The sequence below is a fragment of the Triticum dicoccoides genome, chromosome 5A (genome assembly GCF_002162155.2).
Source record: "Triticum dicoccoides isolate Atlit2015 ecotype Zavitan chromosome 5A, WEW_v2.0, whole genome shotgun sequence".
NCBI classification, from domain to species: Eukaryota; Viridiplantae; Streptophyta; class Magnoliopsida; order Poales; family Poaceae; genus Triticum; species Triticum dicoccoides.
In genome coordinates, this window is record NC_041388.1 from 389121126 (window position 1) to 389140147 (window position 19022).

Sequence of the window (19022 nt, forward strand, 5' to 3'; positions counted from 1 at the left end):
GAGATTGACATTGCAGAGCTACAAGGAACCTTTGGTGGCTTAAAAGGGGACTAATGATACCTGGCGGGTTACTATTTCTAAGTTAAGCCGCCCATTCAAATATTGAAAGGATAGATCTGGGGATGAAAAATCTAAGTGCTAAGAAAAACAGGTTTCGCAGATTGATGCTACGATTTCAGATCTATCGCATTTCAGTTAAATACAAAAGTATTCAGACCTAAAATATCAGTGCTTGAGCAGTTTATGATCCAGATTGGTTTTCTAATACAGAGGAGATATTCTCAATAACGAAAAGGATTGCTACGTCCGCTACGGCGTTCGGGGAGCACCAGGTTCAAATCAAAAAGGAAGGTTATAGCCAAGAACGAATGTGACCGGTACAAATGCCGCATTTTTGAAGATTCATTAAAGAGAAGATTTATTAAGACTTGGGCCTTGTGTAAATTTAATGATAGATGACATCATGGCAGGTTATCAAGAACCTAGAAGATGACGTCACGACGAGTTACAAGATTTTGCAAAGGTAATGAGGAAGGAATTTTTTCTAAGTGTTGAAGATTGATATGAACAAATTCAAATCAACCAGGGGCCTAATGTTGGGGATATAACTATTGGGTTAACCCGCCCAGGAGGGGCCGGGTTAAGTCATCAAGACAAAGCCCATGAAGACGCTTAAGGCGATAGTCTATTATGCAGATGACAGGGCCCGGAGCCCAAAGGCAACTTAAGGCCCAAACAAGTGAAAACCGCCATATATATATATATATATATATATATATATATATATATATATATATATATATATATATATATATATATATATATATATATATATATATATATACTAGCAAATATGCCCGTGCGTTGCAACGAGAGACAAAAAATTATGGCTAACCAACTAAGTATGACTCATTATTCTAATATATGAGCGTACTCTATTTTAACAGAGTGGCTCACCATGTTGCCATTCTCATCCTAGCCGGTGATGGTCACGATGTCTACGTGATCACAATGCATTCGATGCGGTAAATCCCAAGGCTATGAGTTTGACAGTGCATACCACACTTGTCATTATGTTGTGCAAGGAAACGTTTAAAACTTTAAAAACAAATCTCATTGACCACGAACTACTCGCAACGCCAAGACATATAAAGACTTTCAAAAAACTAATCAAATCCTAGACATAAAATACTTTTGAATGAGTGAATAGTTTTTCGAATCGACAAACATTTTTTTTTGAAATCTTTGATTTTCTCAAAATCATGAACAATAGTGTTTTTACAAAAAAAATGTACAAACCGGTTTCGAATTCATTAACAGTTTTTGAACCAACGAACATTTTATGAATCGATGAATTTTTTTAAAATTACGAACAAATTTAAAAAAAATGTTTATTTTTTATTTTTGTGAACATTTTTTTGCGGGAATTTGTGAACATTTTCTAAATTGTCATGAACATTTTTTCAGATTCTCGAATATGAACATGATTTATTTCCCGGCCATTTTTTCCAACTTGTGATTTATTTATAATTTTGCGAAAAGTTTTACAAAACCACCAACATTTTTTGAATCTGATTTTTTTTATGATTTTCAATTTTTTTTTGCATTCACATATATTTTATGATTTCTCAAAATTGTTTTTTGAAAATAGCAACTTTTAGAATATTAAAATCCCGAATTAATTGAAATAAGAAAGAAAACAGAATGAGAAAAGAAAATACAAAAAAATAAAATAAAACAAACAGGGCAGCCCCGCACATGGGCTGGCCCATGAACGCATACATGCGTGAGAAAAGAAAGATGTAAATTGTGGAGGCTGGGGATCGAACCGTGGTCTAGTCGCTAGAGGAGAGATCCACCAACCAGTCTGCTGCTTATCATTTCGTGACTTCTACTCATCGCGGCTTTGTAAAATAACAAAGGAGGCGGCGACTTTTGGTCCGAAAAATTGAATTGTTTTCTCACTTATGGGTGGCATTGGTGGGTAATATTTACCAACTTAGAGGGTAATTTTAATGACGGACGACCAGAAGCGATAGTCGCTTTATTAGTAGGTAAAGATATATATATATATATATATATATATATATATATATATATATATATATGTGTGTGTGTGTGTGTGTGTGTGTGTGTGTGTGTAACTTGTATCATAAGGCATGTGTAGTTAGTCATCGAGCTGGACTCGTTGTTTATGAGCCGGTCGGGACTCTGTAAACCACCGGGCGTCAACCTGTGTATATAAAGGGACGACCCGGCGGCGACTTAGGGCAAGAGACAACAAATCGAAAGCTGGGTCAAGCATATTCGCTCCCTGGTAATTGAAACATAAGCAATACCACCTCAACTGGAGTAGGCCTTTACCTTGACCGCAAGGGGCCGAACCAGTATAAACTCATGTGTCCTTTGTCCCGTTTAACCCCTTTAAGCTAACCTAGTGCGATGGCTCCACGACTAAGTCCTCACACTAGGACATCTTCTGTGACAATTCCACGACATTTATACCTTCTCCTGATATAACATGTCCAAGAAATCCAACTTCCTTCAACCAAAACTCACATTTGCTGAACTTGGCATATAGCTGATGTTCCCTGAGCTTCTCGAGAACTAATCGCAAATGTTCCTTGTGCTCCTCTTCATTCTTCGGGTATACCAAAATATCATCAATGAACACCACAACAAACTTATCCAAAAACTCCATGAACACCTTGTTCATCATACTCATAAAATAGGCAGGGCGTTAGTCAATCCAAATGACATGACAGTGTACTCATATAGCCCATACCTTGTGGTGAAAGCTGTCTTAGGTATGTCCTGTTCTTGGATCTTCAACTGGTGGTATCCAAATCGGAGATCGATCTTGGAGAATACTTTAGCTCCCTGCAGCTGGTCAAACAAATCGTTGATCATCGGTAGTGGGTACTTGTTCTTGATCGTCACTTCATTAAATGCTCGATAATCAATAACCATTCTCAAAGATCCATCCTTCTTCTCAACTAGGAGCACTGGGGCTCCCCATGGTGATGAACTTGGTCGATTGTAACCTTTCTCCAATAACTCCTTAATCTGCTTCTTAATTTCCTCTAGATCATTTGCGGGCATCCGATACGGTCTCTTCGATATTGGTCTGGTGCCTGGCAACAACTCTATCAAAAATTCTATGTCTCGGTCTGGTGGCATGCCTAGTAATTCCTTTGGTAATACATCAGGGTATTCCTTCACCACTAGTACTTCCTCCTAAACAACTCCCGTGAGGGAATTTACTTGAGTCCTCCTTGGCGGATGCCTAGATACATACTTGATCCTTTTTCCCTCCGAGGTGGTGAGAAAAATTGACTTACTAGGACAGTCGATGTTTCCTTCATACTTCGATAGCCAATCCATTCCTAGTATTATATTCAATCCTTGTGACTCCAGAATTACTAGGTCTGAGGGGAAAACATGGCTACCAATGGTTAATGGTAACCGATCACACCATCGGCTGGCCATATACTCTACTCCTGGCGAGCTTACTAACATGGGTGACCTAAGGGATAAGGTTGGCAACTTAAACTTGCCCACACAAGTCCCCTTGATATGTATGAATGCGATGCACCAGTGTCAAAAAGAACGAGAGCAGTAAATGACTTAATCAAAAACTTACCAATTACTGCGTCAGGCTGCTCTTCAACTTCCTCCATGTTGATGTGGTTCACCTGACCTCTGGTGAAAGGGTTTGGCTTGTTCCCTGAGCTTCCATTGCTATTTCCATTCTTTTCTTCAAGACATTCGGTGGCGTAGTGTCCAGTCTTCCCGCACTTGAAACAAGTTATGTGACTTAGATCCTTCTTGGCGGGTGTGGTGGGGTTGTAACGATTCTGACCGTTGTTTCCTCCATTGCCATTACCATTCTTGGGGCCACTTTGGTTATGTGAGCTTCCACCATTGTGAGTGTGGCCTCCATAGTTATGATGGGTATGCCCTCCCGAGTTTGGGGTAAAACGAGGCTTCTACTGAGCTCCAGAATTGTACTTCCCCTGTCCATACTTCCTTTTGTGGCTCTCTATCTGCTGTTGCTTGCCTTCAATCATGAGGGGCCTGTCTACCAACTCTTGGTAGTTAGTGAATGTTGCCACCATCAACTGCATACTTAGCTCATCATTTAGCCCTTTCCATAAACTTCTCCTGCTTCGCGGCATCTGTGACCACATCATCTAGGGCATAGCGAGCTAACTTACTAAACTCATCCACGTATTGCCCCACAGTACGATTTCATTGGCGTAAGTTGCGAAACTCACGCTTCTTCATACTCATAGCTCTAGTTGAGATATGGGTTGTGCGGAAAGCTTGCTGAAACTGATCCCATGGGACATTGGCTATGTGAAAAGTGGATGTGTAATTCTTCCACCACGAGGCTGTGGGTCCATCCAATTGATGTGCGGCAAAGCGCACCTTCTCAGCATCTGTGCAACCTGTGGTGGTAAGATCTCTTTCAATCCTACGGAGCCAGTCATCAGCAACAATCGGCTCGGTGCTATTGGAAAACACCGACGGATTCAACCTTCTAAAACGGGCTAAGTTGTCAACTGGAGGTGGTGGCGGTGGGTTGTTGTCATCGTTGTTGTTGGTGGTGTTGCCTTGGTTCTGGACTAGTAGCTGCATCAAGGCATTCTGCCCTTGGATCAACTGAGTGAGCTCCGGTGGGAAGACAAATCCGAGGTCACGTCTCGGAGGCATCTGATAGGTTTAGATGGGTGAGAATAGAATAGAGTGAGGTCTAGAGGGAAATCACTACCCATATGCACATGAGACAAACACATTCATTATCACACCACTCAATTTAAACAAGGGCATACAATCGATCTAAACTACCATTACAAAATACTCGGATTATTACTATATACATGGGGAAATACTACTGATAATATGGTGGGCGACTAGAAATTTTGATCGGAGGAAGACTCCATGACATCTGCTCCAGCTTCGTCTTCATAATCATCATCACTGTCGGGGTCAGAGTCGGTGTTGTCGATGATGATGTAGTCTTCGGGATGGTTGTCCTCTCCAGGTGTGGGATCTCCCATGAATATTCCTAGCTTCTTCTTCAGATCTTCAATCTTCTCCAGTAGTACTGCAATTTCCTCTTCATATCCATCGCGTGTAGACTTGAGTTCCTCTTCTAGCTCCATGTTCCAGGTCTTCTTCATGTCCATCATGCTGGCGCACATCTGGTTCTCCTGACGACGAATGTGTTGGTTCAACTCCTGGATGTAGGCTGCAATAGACTTGTCCCTCCTGGTGCAAATCATCTCCCATTGCTCATCTCGGCGTCCACATATCTGGTAGATGGTGTCCTTAAGATCCTTGTGGTAAACTTCGCCGATACGTCTCATGGTGACGTGGGCTGCCATGCTATTTCCTAGACTCTAGGTTGGTGCATCAAAGTTAAGACTCTATGGGCTCAGTAACAGGTGTGAATGTCCTTCCCGGAACATGTACTCGAATTGTTCAGCGCTCTTCTTCAGGTAGAGTGGCGGTGTAGGTCCCTGTGAAGCTTGGTGTTCCGCTGCTCAGGTATCTAGTGGCTTCCTTCAAGTGTCGTCCAAAAGGAGTATCTTCATCCGGTTGAGCAAACTTGTTCCTTGGGTCCGCCATCTATAGAGTAGAAATGGAGAAGAGTCAGAAATGAGTAGAGAAGAGTGTCCTATGGCTCATCTTAGTGGTCGTGTCCTACAGTCAGCGTGTGCTCTGATACCATCTTGTAGCGATCTGACCCCAGATGGTCCAATCTTTGTGTATAAGTGGCATCCCTGGATCGGTAATGTTGACACACATAGTACTCGAGGATTTATAATAGAGTTTAATCACACACTTATTACATCGAATGTCTCGAAAGAGAACTATTACAATAATGTGGCTGAAGGCCATCTAAATGAGATAACACTCCAACGGCATAGCTGAGTGCATGGCAATGACCTAGCGCACCTTACTCTTCGTCTGAAAACTCTACAAGATAATACGTTGTAGCCTGTTGATAGATCGTGGATGTCGCCTAGAGAGGGGTGAATAGGCATTTTAAAATAATTACGGTTTAGGCTTGAACAAATGCGGAATAAACCTAGCGGTTAATTTGTCAAGCACAAAACCTAAAACAACTAGACTCACCTAAGTGCACCAACAACTTATGCTAAGCAAGATATATGACCAAGAACAATATGGCTATCACAAAGTAAAGTGCATAAGTAAAGGGCTCATGTAAGAGATAACCGAGGCACACGGAGACGATGATGTATCCCTCTCGGTACATCTTCTACGCTTTGTGGGTTGATCAACTTGATTCACTCTTTGACTTAGTCTTGATCAACCTCTCACAAGACCAATCTTTAGATAATTCCTTGAATAGCACCTTGGTCGACACAAACTCTCCTTGAAACCAACACATGTACTCCAAGAAAAGCCTATGGACAAAACCTTCAAATATAACTCAAGGCAACCATTAGTCCATAGAGATTGTCATCAATTACCAAAACCAAACATGGGGGCACCGCAAGTTCTTTCACCTGTGTAGGTCAGCACATGGAATATGCTGGCAAGATAACACTATAGAGCAATGAACAAATAACAGCTAACACTATATGCATATATGGCTGGTGAAGGCTCTATGGTTATCATTTGCATAAAGCTAGTTTTTCCCTACAACAAAGGAGTATATTTTATTTAACTACAAAATTTGTTGAAAACATTGAGAAGGTTCCTCCAACTCAATCCCAAAATAATAATTACCAACCCAACAAATTAATTAAGTTTAGTGATGAGATCAAATCAACAAATTAAGCACCAGATACTCAAAATGCCCATAACCGGGGACACGGCTAACCATGATTAGTTTATACACTCTGCAGAGGTTTGTGTACTTTTCCCCACAAGACTCGATCTCCTCCATTGGATTTCTCGCACTACATGATGTTTGAGAAACGGATGACCGAGACACAGTCTTTCAGAAGCATCAACTCTTTACTCTGGGTAGACAGTACCACCTACATCTGCTAGCCTACCACCGAAAGAGATCACGCAACATACTCAACTATGCTAGAGCCTATAATGGCTTGTGGCTGCACACGGAAGTTTCTAACATGAATAATCTTATGATCCCTTTGAGCCTGGGTGGCAAACCAAAGGATGATTACACGGATACTCCGGGATATCCTAGGACAACACTGGATTGCTCCAGGCATCCGGACAACCACTGGGTGCTCTAGGGTGCCCCAACCAATCCAGCCAGATGTGTATTAAAGTAGCCACCTTAAGTTTAACCATTAATTAAAACTCTCACATCTGTCATGGATCACTCAAGCCAAACAACGTCTACAAGCATAGCATAGCAGAATAAGCATAACGTAGAAGTAACTCCGAGGGTTTGAAATAAAGACAATAGGTTCCTACCTCTTCAACTACTTCCCAATACCCACATGTTATCAAACCTACTCATGCAATGTTTGAGGGTTGAAACTAATGCATAAAAATTGGGTATGAAAAGTAGGATCAAAGTGTTACTTGACTTGCTGACGATCTGAAAACCCTAGTGACTCATAGTAGCACGCTTCTCACTCCGGAAACTCTATCGTAAACAAAAATAGCATACATAAGCACTCAAGCATAAGATGCAAGGGTAAGTCTCAAGAGAAAAGATTCAAACTGAAAGTTCAACTGAAGAGCTTTGATTTGCAAAAAGAATCAATCAAATCGGAGCTACGAAACTCAAACTACATGGCAGCTACCTGGGCAACCTGGGGGGCACTTGGCTGGCGAATATGGTTTTTTTGCCGTCTACTGGCAGACGGCAAAGAACTTTGCATCTTTGCTGTTTGTCCGCAGACGGCAAAGGGCACTGTCGGTGTCAAAACCGGCGGATCTCGGGTAGGGGGTCCCGAACTGTGCATCTAGGGCGGATGGTAACAGGAGGCAGGGGACATGATGTTTTACCCAGGTCCGGGCCCTCTTGATAGAGGTAAAACCCTATGTCCTGCTTGATTGTTCTTGATGATATGAGTATTACAAGAGTAGATCTACCACGAGATCAGAGAGGCTAAACCCTAGAAGCTAGCCTATGGTATGATTGTATATTGTCCTACAGACTAAAAGCCTCCGGTTTATATAGACACCGAAGGAGGCTAGGGTTACACAAGGTCGGTTACAAAAGGAGGAGATATCCATATCCGTATTTCCTAGCTTGCCTTCCACGCCAAGTAGTGTCCCATCCGACATGGGACGAAGTCTTCAATCTTGTATCTTCATAGTCCAATAGTCCGGCCAAAGGATATAGTCCGGCTGTCCGGAGACCCCCTAATCTAGGACTCCCTCAGTAGCCCCTGAACCAGGCTTCAATGACGATGAGTCCGGTGCGCAGTGTTGTCTTTGGCATTGCAAGGTGGGTTCCTCCTCCGAATACACCATGGAAGAATTTGAATGCAAGGATAGTGTCCGACCCTGTAAAATAAGTTCCACATACCACCGTAGAGAGAATAATACTTCCATAAATCCAATCTGCTGACATGTTTTGATAGTATGATATCACTTCATGGCCCGGTTATTATTCGAACCGCTTTTATCAACCAGCTCCACACACATCGCGAGGCGGTTTTCTCGATACGTCTTGTCAAAGCAGAGATCGTGTTCCCCTTATCACGGGATTCTCATCAATACGGACGTGGGTAACCCAACCACGCCATCAATTACGGCGCCTGGGGAATAAGCGGTTTTGCCAGGCAAGTGGGGAGACTCATCGCCTCCTCCGCCCTTATAAAAGGGATAAAGATCTACTTTTTTCACCCACGCCTTCTTCCTTCTCGCTTTCCCATTCCCGCACACTCGAGCTCTAGCGCCCAAGTTCGTGTCCTTCTCAAACCACTCCAAGCATGTCTGGAGCAGGAGGCAAGTGGATGGCTTCCTCCGTCACGAAGGAAAACATCAAAAAGTTACGGGAGGCTGGATACCTACCTGCGAATATTGCACACTGGCTGCCGAATGATGGGCAGATCATCCCAACGCCCGAACCCCATGCGAGGGTAGTTTTTCTTTCCCATTTCGTCTGTGGACTGGGATTTCCTCTCCACCCATTTGTCCGTGGGCTCATGTTCTACTACGGTCTAGATTTCCATGATCTGGCCCCCAACTTTATCCTCAACATCTTGGCGTTTATCGTCGTGTGCGAGGCCTTCCTCTGCATCAAGCCCCACTTCGGCCTATGGCTGAAAACCTTCAACGTCAAACCGAAGGTGGTGGGAGGCCAGCAAGCAGAATGCGGAGGCGCCATGGTGGGCAAGATGCCCAATGTCATCTGGCTCGAGGGTACCTACGTGGATACCGTAAAGGGGTGGCAATCATGGTGGTTCTACATCACCGAGCCGCGCGACTCCAACTGGGTGGCGGCCCCCAAATTTTGATCCGGAATCCCCACGCGGCTTACCTCTTGGAAAAAGAAGGGACTGTCCTGGGGTCGTTCTCCGGTAGAGCTGACCGGACTCCAGACCTGCATCCGGGACATGATGAGCAAGAAAATCAAGCTCGTCAACATGGTCCAGGTCATGCTCCTCCGCTGGATCCGTCCATGCCAACAACGGGCATTTGTTTTGTGGGAGTTCGACTCGGCCCAGCACCAGACGCTACGAGAGCTCTATGACACGACGCACGAGGATGTCTGGAGGGTGCTGTTCAAGGGCGCCGAGATCCCTCTGTCCCTCACCGAGGACCGCGGACTCAGCGCAAAGCGCCGCGCCCATTCGGTAGGCTTTTATATCTCTCAGGGTATTTATGCGCCCTGGTTTAGTTATGTGCTGGATCTAAGCTTTCATGTCATTAACAGGACTGGATAAAGACAACGGAGCAGCTTGATTGCCCAGCCCCCTTGCCCGAAGATCTTGCAAACGCTCTTCTAACGAAGATGCTGACTCCGGCACCTGACGAGGTGCCAGAAAAAACGGCCAAGAAGAAGGCCGCGGGGACCCAAAAGGGTCTCCGGCAAGATGGTTCTATCGGACTCATCGTCTGATGAGTCCGACGCGCCCTCCTCCCACGGAAACGAGGAGGAGGATAAAAGTCCCCCCCCCCTGCTGGGGAAGACAAGAAAAGGAAGGCCGACCCATCCGGGGAGGCCGAAGGGTCCAAGAAGGGAAAGACCCTCCCTCCGGACTATGCCACGACGGCCGCCGACAGCAGCGATGAGTGGCTACCCAGGGACAAGCCCCTGGCGAAGTCGTAAGTGTCCGGACACCATAGTACTTCATGGTACGTTTTATTGTACTGCCTTCGCTCATGTTGAACCTGATTATGCAGTCCGGCCCGAGCTCGTCTCGACGTACCCTCGTCGAGCGGCTCTTTGGGCTCGTCGGATATGAACAATGGTTCTCCTCCGACGGCTTCCACCCCTCGCCCTACGAACAACGCCAAGGTGGTGTCTCAAGAGGCACTGTCCCAAGGGGAGGCGGTACTGGGGGCACCTCACGGCGACCTTCCGGACCTTGGGTACCAAGGGAGTGAGGCTCCTATGGGCTTTGAGTTCGGGCCCCAGCCAGACACCGTGCCGAAACCTTCAATGGTTCCGGACTCCGGCAGGCGGTCCCCCATTAAGGGGGGCCAACCATCCGTGCCGGTGTCCTCTGTCCAACCAGAGGCACCGGACAACTTGCTGGAAGCGCTTCACAGCACTTCCATTGATGAAGAACACCGCACTATCATGAGTGCGGTGGTTAAGAAGGTTCAGTCCGCCAAGAACAGGCTGACCGAAGCTTGTGCCAGCCTCCTAACAGGCTTTGAGGTGGGCATTCAAAATATAAAAATATTACCGCATAGATAGTAGCCCCTGATGCTCTGTTCGGTGTTCGCGAAGAAAAGCCGAATAGAGTATCAAATGATAACTCAAGAGTCTAATCAGAGTATGTCTATGTGTATGTGCAGGCTTCCCTGCTAGCCATTGCCGCACGTACTGCGGAGGTCTCTGCGCTGAAGCAGGCCCTGAAGCGGTCCGAGGACGAGCTCGGCCTTACCAAGGGGCAGCTCGAAGAGAGCAAAGGTAAGATATACCCCATTTCATATAGTTAAAAGGAAGTTCTGTGCAAAGTAATAGGATCATCATGAATTTGTCAGGGGCCACGACCGAGGTGGAGACCCTGAGGAAGGTGTTGTCCGCGGCCAAAGACAAAGCGGCCAAGGAACGCATTGAACGGGAGAAACAAGAAGCCTGAGTGGGCGAGGTGCATCAAGAGCTCGAGGCTCTCGCCAAAAGGCACGAGTCCTTGGAGCTGGACTCTAAAACACGAGAGTCCGAGCTCACGCAGGCGCTTGAAAGCGCCCAGAGCGCCAAGGCCGAAGCCCACAAGGCCCTCCAGAAGATTGATGAGGCAAAGAAGATAGCAGCGGGTAAGGCATTCAATATGCAAAGCAAGCATGTGAAGGAGAATTTCCTTTTTCTTACCCGAGTTCGGAGCTCTCCAGGAGCGTTTGCAGATCTTCCCCGCAGTGTGCTGGATGCCGCGGAATTTTGCCGGGCTGAGGAGGGGAGCTCAACGGAGAAGTTGTTCTGGTCTCAATATACTGGGACCGAACACCCCGTGACCTCGAGCGACCAGCTGAAGCAGTTGGTCGAACTTCACAAGGCGGCTGAACAGGCCATGAGGGGCCTTATAGTCTGGATGTGGCCTGGCGAGCCCCTGTCCGGTAGCTACTTCAGTCTGGTGTGACGGCTGGTGGAAGCCTGCCCATGGCTTGAGGTCATCAAGCGATCCGTCTGCATCAAAGGTGCACGCAGAGCTTTTGCCCGGGCGAAGGTGCACTGGGCGAAGCTGGACGCCGTGAAGCTTGTGAAGGAGGGGCCGCCGGAGGGCAAGGAGCATTGCTGCCCCCGAGAATTATTATGAGTGTCTCCTGGAGGGATCCCGCCTAGTGGCAGATGAGTGTGCCAAGGATGTAATTTTTGAATGAACATGCTCATGTGATCCTGTAATATGAAACGAGTTCATTTGCGCCATGCGACGCTTTCTTAATTTAAAATATTACCTTTTGTGCGGCCGTTTATAAAATCTGAGAGTTGGCCAGTCGTCGGCTTCTGCCCCCATGTAACTAGTACCGGGGTGTTCGTGATAAACCTAAACACTCTTTACCCCAATTTTGGGTCCTCCAAGGGAGGTGTTCAGCACAACGAACTAGGCAATCAGACTATAATGCTTTATCACTCTCACTTAGCCATAGAAGTCTATGATTTTAAATTTTGGCGAAGCCCCTGGTATTCGGGGAGCCGAATTTGGGGCGCTATACACGCCTAAGCGAACAAGGCCGACTCCTCGCCCGAAGTGGAAAAAGTCTTTAAGGACTTGAAACCTCTCAAATAGCGACCAGTCTCTCGCCTTATCATGACAGTCAGTTTTTGGCCTTCTCTACTGAGGTGCTCGTCTGGAAGAACCGGGACACAATCGCAGTAGTTCTCCCACCGCTACCTTAGCCGATACAGCGGAACGTAAGGTACCAAAGCATGGGAGCCGGGCAACCCAACATTTGACCAAAGACATGATTCGGAGCTGATGCATATAATGCTATAAGTACGGGGTGCCGCACTGTCGAAAGTGTTCGGACTTCTTGCGCCGTATTACGGGGTGAACGAGAGCCCCTGGCGTACTGACCGTACCCGAGCGTGCAGGTGCGGAATGTCGTAAATGGACATATAAGAGAAAGAGAAAAACTTAAATAATGCAATAACAGATTAATAATATGCATTGTTATTTGACTAATGCGTCGAAGCGCACTGGTACAAGTAGTGCAATAAGCGTAAAGTAGGACAATTCGAAATGTCCTATCCAAGGCAAGCTACACAATAATAGTGAAAAGCGGGTATATCAAGTATTACTAGAGACCACCTGGCAGTTCCCGTGTTCATCTTAGCTTTTTGCCGCCTTGGTTGTTGCTTCCGGAATGTGTCCGGCCGTCGAATTGCCGGAAAGGCCTTCCGAAGAATTAGGCCCTAAAAGAGAGAGAGAGAATGTCAAAGGTATACAGCCCCTGGTGTGGTTAAGCCACAATGCGGGGCGTGTACTGATTGTGCCCCCGCTTGTGTCCATGGTATTTTCAATGCGTAGTTATGTATGCGCGGCACAAATTTTGTCGCTGCACTGGGACTGGGATGGGGGCCAAATTGCTAGGCGAGCGTAGATCGTGCGAGGCGATCCTGTTGCAGATCATTCCGGACGCGCTTGAAGGCGTCCGGGGGCTGTAATGTCGAATGAGTTGTCTGTCTGAACAGGCTGCTTTGTGCCTCTGCTACAAGGGCCGCAGTGTGCTCTTCCGTACGGAGTGAGTGTTCTGTGTTTCCATTTACTGTTATGACCCCGCGAGGTCCTGGCATCATGAGCTTGAGGTATGCGTAATGCGGCACTGCATTGAATTTTGCAAATGTTGTCCATCCGAGCAGTGCGTGATAGCCACTGCGAAACGGGACGATGTCGAAGATTAACTCTTCACTTCGGAAGTTATCCGGTGATCCGAAGACCACTTCCAGTGTGATTGAGCCTGTGCAATGGGCCTCTACACCTGGGATGACGCCTTTAAAGGTGGTTTTGCTGGCTTTGATCCTTGAGGGATTGATACCCATTTTCACATTGTATACTGATAAAGCAGGTTCAGGCTGCTGCCGCCGTCCATAAGGACTCGAGTGAGGTGAAATCTGTCAATGATGGGGTCTAGGACCAGTGCGGCGGATCCGCCATGACGGATGCTAGTGGGGTGGTCCCTGCGATCGAAGGTGATCGGACAAGCAGACCATGGGTTGAACTTCGGGGCGATGGGCTCCATCGCGTAGACGTCCCTTAGTGCATGCTTCCGCTCCCTCTTGGGAATGTGGGTTGCGTATATCATGTTTACTGTCTTCACTTGTGGGGGAAACCCCTTCTGTCCTTCTGGGTTCAGCGGCCGTGGCTCCTCCTCGTCATCGCTATGCAGCCCCTTGTCCTTGTTTTCGGCATTTAACTTATTGGCCTGCTTGAACACCCAGCATTCTCTATTGGTGTGATTGGCTGGCTTGTCGAGGGTGCCATGGATTTGACATGAGCGATCTAGTATGCGATCCAGACTGGACGGAGCCGGAGTATTTCTTTTGAATGGCTTTTTCCGCTGACCGGATCTAGAGCCTTTGAATCTGGCGTTGACTGTCGTATCTTCAGAGTTATCGCCATTATTGCGGCGCTTTGGTCTATTACGACGCTGCCTACCGTTAACGTCTTTGGCATCCGAGGTATCCGAATTCCTTGATGTGTTGTTGCTGCGAGCCACCCAGCTGTCCTCGCCCATGCAAAAGTGGGTCGTGAGTGTTGTGAGGGCTGCCATAGATTTCGGCTTCTCCTGGCTGAGGTGGTGGGCGAGCCACTCGTCGCAGATGTTATGCTTAAATGCCGCTAGGGCTTTTGCATCCGGACAGTCTACAATTTGATTTTTCTTAGTCAGGAACCGTGTCTAGAATTGTCTGGCCGATTCCCCTGGCTGCTGGGTTATGTGGCTCAAGTCATCAGCATCCGGTGGCCGCACATAAGTGCCCTGGAAGTTGTCAAGAAATGCATCTTCCAAATCCTCCCAACTGCCAATGGAATCTGCTGGCATGCTATTCAGCCAATGCCGAGCTGGTCCTTTCAGTTTTAGTGGGAGGTACTTGATGGCATGAGGTACTTGATGGCATGTAGATCATCACCGCGGGCCATGTGGATGTGAAGGAGGAAATCCTCAATCCATACAGCGGGATCTGTTGTGTCGTCGTATGATTCGATGTTTACGGGTTTAAAACCCTCCGGGAATTCATGATTCATAACTTCATCAGTGAAGCATAGGGGGTGTGCAGCGCCTCTGTGCCGGGCTATATCCCGACGTAGTTCATATGAGTCTTGTCTGCTATATTCGGCTCGGTCGGATTTACTCTTGGTGTATCCGACGCGACGATCATCGTCCCATGTGGGCACACGTGTTCGTGTCCCGTATATTGACCTTGCGATTTTTGCCTTGCTGTCCAAGATGTCTCGCAGGTCCTCTGTGTTGCCCCAGGCCTTAATATCTTTGACTGAGTGGCGACGGGGTGCGGACTGAACTTGAGGCTAAAACGCCTCTCTGGCTCGGCCGCATAGTGGCCGGTCAGCCGCATCATACACTAGTGAATGAGGCTTCAATGCTTCCTCCTCAAGGTGAGGTAGCAACCTGCGTTTGGGGTAACTCTTGGACGGGCGCTCGAATTCATGCTCCTGGGCCGCAAGGACTTCGATCCATCTGTCTGCTAGCAAGTCTTGATCAGCTTGAAGCTGTTGTTGTTTCTTCTTTAGGCTATTTGTCGTGGCCATAAGCCGGTGCTTGAAGAGCTCTTGCTCAACGGGGTCCTCAGGCACGATAAATTCGTCATCGCCGAGGCTCGCCTCGTCTTTGGAGAGAGGCATGTAATTGTCCTCCTCTGGGTCTCCATCTGCTGCCTGCTCTGGAGGGCTAGCTTGTTCGTCCTCCAGCTCTTTGCCGTGCTGGAGGGGATTGTTGTTGTCTTCGGCGCTATCCGGAGTGTTATTATCTCATGTGCCGGTATCACTGCTCTTACTGTGGCGGGACTTAGAGCGGCGCCGCTGACGTTGGCGCTTGGGTTGCTTCTTGGAGGGGTCATCCTCCGCTTTCTCCTCGCCATTGGCCTCTTTGGGGGTGTCCACCATATATATATCATATGATGAGGTGGCAGTCTAGTCCCCGGAGGGCGGTGGATCCTGTTCGTCTCCGGCTTTGTCGTCCATACCGTCGAAGTCTTCAGAGCCGAAGTCGAGCATGTTGGTTAAGTCGTCGAAAGTGGCTACTAAGTGGGTGGTGGGTGGGCAGCGAATTTCTTTGTTGTCCGCATCCCATTCTAGCCGGACATAGTTCGGCCAAGGTTCTCCTGACAGGGAGAGAAACCTTAATGAATTTAGCACATCTCCAAAAGGTGAGTGTTGAAAGATATCCGCGGAGGTGAATTCCATGATCGGCGCCCAGTCGGACTCGACGGGCACGGATACGAGCGGCTCAGAGTCTGTGGCCAAGGATGAATCCAGTGGTTTGGCAACACGGCTCTCGTAAGGGGTGAAGTCAGTATCTGGCTCCGTCGCCACTGAGAGTGCGACCTCCATGGCGGGGTCCATCCCTCCGCTCTCGGACGGCGTGACTTGCTCCGGATTAAAGGCTGGAGTAGCTGCGGACGCGATCTCCCGAACATTTTCCGACGGCAGAGTTACGTCATGCTCGTCGCGACTGCACGACGTGTCCGGCATGGGCTCGAATCCGTCGAAGATACATGTCTCCGCGGATATCGGTTGTGTAGTTAAAGTTTCCAAATCTGACCTGATGGCGAGGGGCGTAGCTCTAAATCTGCTCCAGATGGCCAAGCGAATTGGCCCGCAGTGCAAAGCCGCTGAATATGAAGATCTGTCCGGGGAGGAAAGCCTCACCCTGGACCGCATCGCTAGCGATGATCGAAGGAGCCATCGAGCCTTATGGTGACGACACAGTGGAACTCTCAATGAAAGCACCAATGTCGGTGTCAAAACCGGCGGATCTCGGGTAGGGGGTCCCGAACTGTGCGTCTAAGGCAGATGGTAACAGGAGGCAGGGGACATGATGTTTTACCCAGGTTCGGGCCCTCTTGATAGAGGTAAAACCCTACGTCCTGCTTGATTGTTCTTGATGATATGAGTATTACAAGAGTAGATCTACCACAAGATCAGAGAGGCTAAACCTTAGAAGCTAGCCTATGGTATGATTGTATATTGTCCTACAGACTAAAACCCTCCGGTTTATATAGACACCGGAGGAGGCTAGGGTTACACAAGGTCGGTTACAAAGGAGGAGATATCCATATCCGTATTGCCTAGCTTGACTTCCACGCCAAGTAGAGTCCCATCCAGACACAGGACAAAGTCTTCAATCTTGTATCTTCATAGTCCAACACTCCAGCCAAAGGATATAGTCCGGCTATCCGGAGACCCCCTAATCCAGGACTCCCTCAGGCACCGTAAACCCCTTAACGGCCCTAACCTGCCACATATGTCGTCCAGGTCCTTTGCTATCCGATAGCTGACGACAAAGACCACTTTATCTTTTCCAGCCGCAGCAGACGACAAACAACCCTTTGCCGTAGCCTGATACGTCCATTTTGCATCATGCTTTTATATTGATATTTATTGCATTATGGGATGTTATTACACATTATGTCACAATACTTATGCCTATTCTCTCTTATTTTACAAGGTTTACATAAAGAGGGAGAATGCCGACAGCTGAGATTCTAGGCTGGAAAAGGAGCAAATGTTAGAGACCTATTCTGCACAGCTCCAAAAGTCCTGAAACTTCACGGAAGTCATTTTTAGAATATATAAAAAATACTGAGCACAAGAAGTTCCAGAGGGGGCCACACCCTGGCCACAAGGGTGGGGGTGCGCCCTAGCCCCTGGGCGCGCCCCCTGCCTTGTGGGCCCCCTGGTGGCCCTTTGATGCCCATCTTCTGCTATATGGAGTCCTTCGATGAGAAAAAAATCATAAGCAAGCTTTCGGGACGAGACTCCGCCGCCACGAGGCGAAACCTTGGCGGAACCAATCTAGGGCTCCGGCGGAGTTGTTCTACCGGGGAAACTTCCCTCCGGGAGGGGGAAATCATCGCCATCATCATCACCAATGCTCCTCTCATCGGGAGGGGGCCAATCTCCATGAACATCTTCACCAGCACCATCTCCTCTCAAACCCTAGTTCATCTCTTGCATCCAATTCTTGTCTCCAAGTCTGGGATTGGTACCTGTGGGTTGCTAGTAGTGTTGATTACTCCTTGTAGTTGATGCTAGTCGGTTTATTTGGTGGAAGATCATATGTTCAGATCCTATATGCATATTAATACCCCTCTGATTATGAACATGAATATGCTTTGTGAGTAGTTACGTTTGTTCCTGAGGACATGGGAGAAGTCTTGCTATTAGTAGTCATGTGAATTTGGTATTCGTTCGATATTTTGATGAGATGTATGTTGTCTCTCCTCTAGTGGTGTTATGTGAACATCGACTACATGACACTTCACCATTATTTTGGCCTAGAGGAAGGCATTGGGAAGTAATGAGTAGATGATGGGTTGCTAGAGTGACAAAATCTTAAACCCTAGTTTATGCGTTGCTTCGTAAGGGGCTGATTTGGATCCACATGTTTCATGCTATGGTTAGGTTTACCTTAATACTTTTGTTGTAGTTGCGGATACTTGCCATAGAGGTTAATCATAAGTGGAATGCTTGTCCAAGTAAGGACAACACCCAAGCACCGGTCCACCCACATATCAGATTATCAAAGTACCGAACATGAATCATATGAACATTATGAAAACTAGCTTGACGATAATTCCCATGTGTCCTCGGGAGCGCTTTTCTCTATATAAGCATTTGTCCAGGCTTGTCCTTTCCTACAAAAGGGACTGTGCCACCTTGCTGCACTTTATTTACTTTTGTTACTTGTTGCTCGTTACCAATCATCTTATCACAAAACTATCCGTTACCTATAATTTCAGTGCTTGCAAAGAATACCTTGCTGAAAACCGCTTATCATTTCCTTCTGCTCCTCGTTGGGTTCGACACTCTTACTTATCGAAAGGACTACGATAGTTCCCCTATACTTGTGGGTCATCAAGACTCTTTTCCGGCACCGTTGCCAGGGAGTGAAGCGCCTTTGGTAGGTGGAATTTGGTAAGGAAAAATTTATATAGTGTATTGAAATTTACTATCACTTGTTACTATGGAAAGTAATCCTCTGAGGGGCTTGTTCGGGGTATCTTCACCCCGACCAGTAGATCAAAGAGTTTCTCCTCAACCTATTGAACCTACTGAAAATGAAAATGTCTACTTTGAGATTCCTTCGGGTATGATAGAAAAACTTCTAGCTAATCCTTTTGCAGGAGACGGAACAATGCATCTTGATGAGCACCTAATATATGTGGATGAATTTTGTGGATTATTTAAGCTTGCAGGTGTGCCCGATGA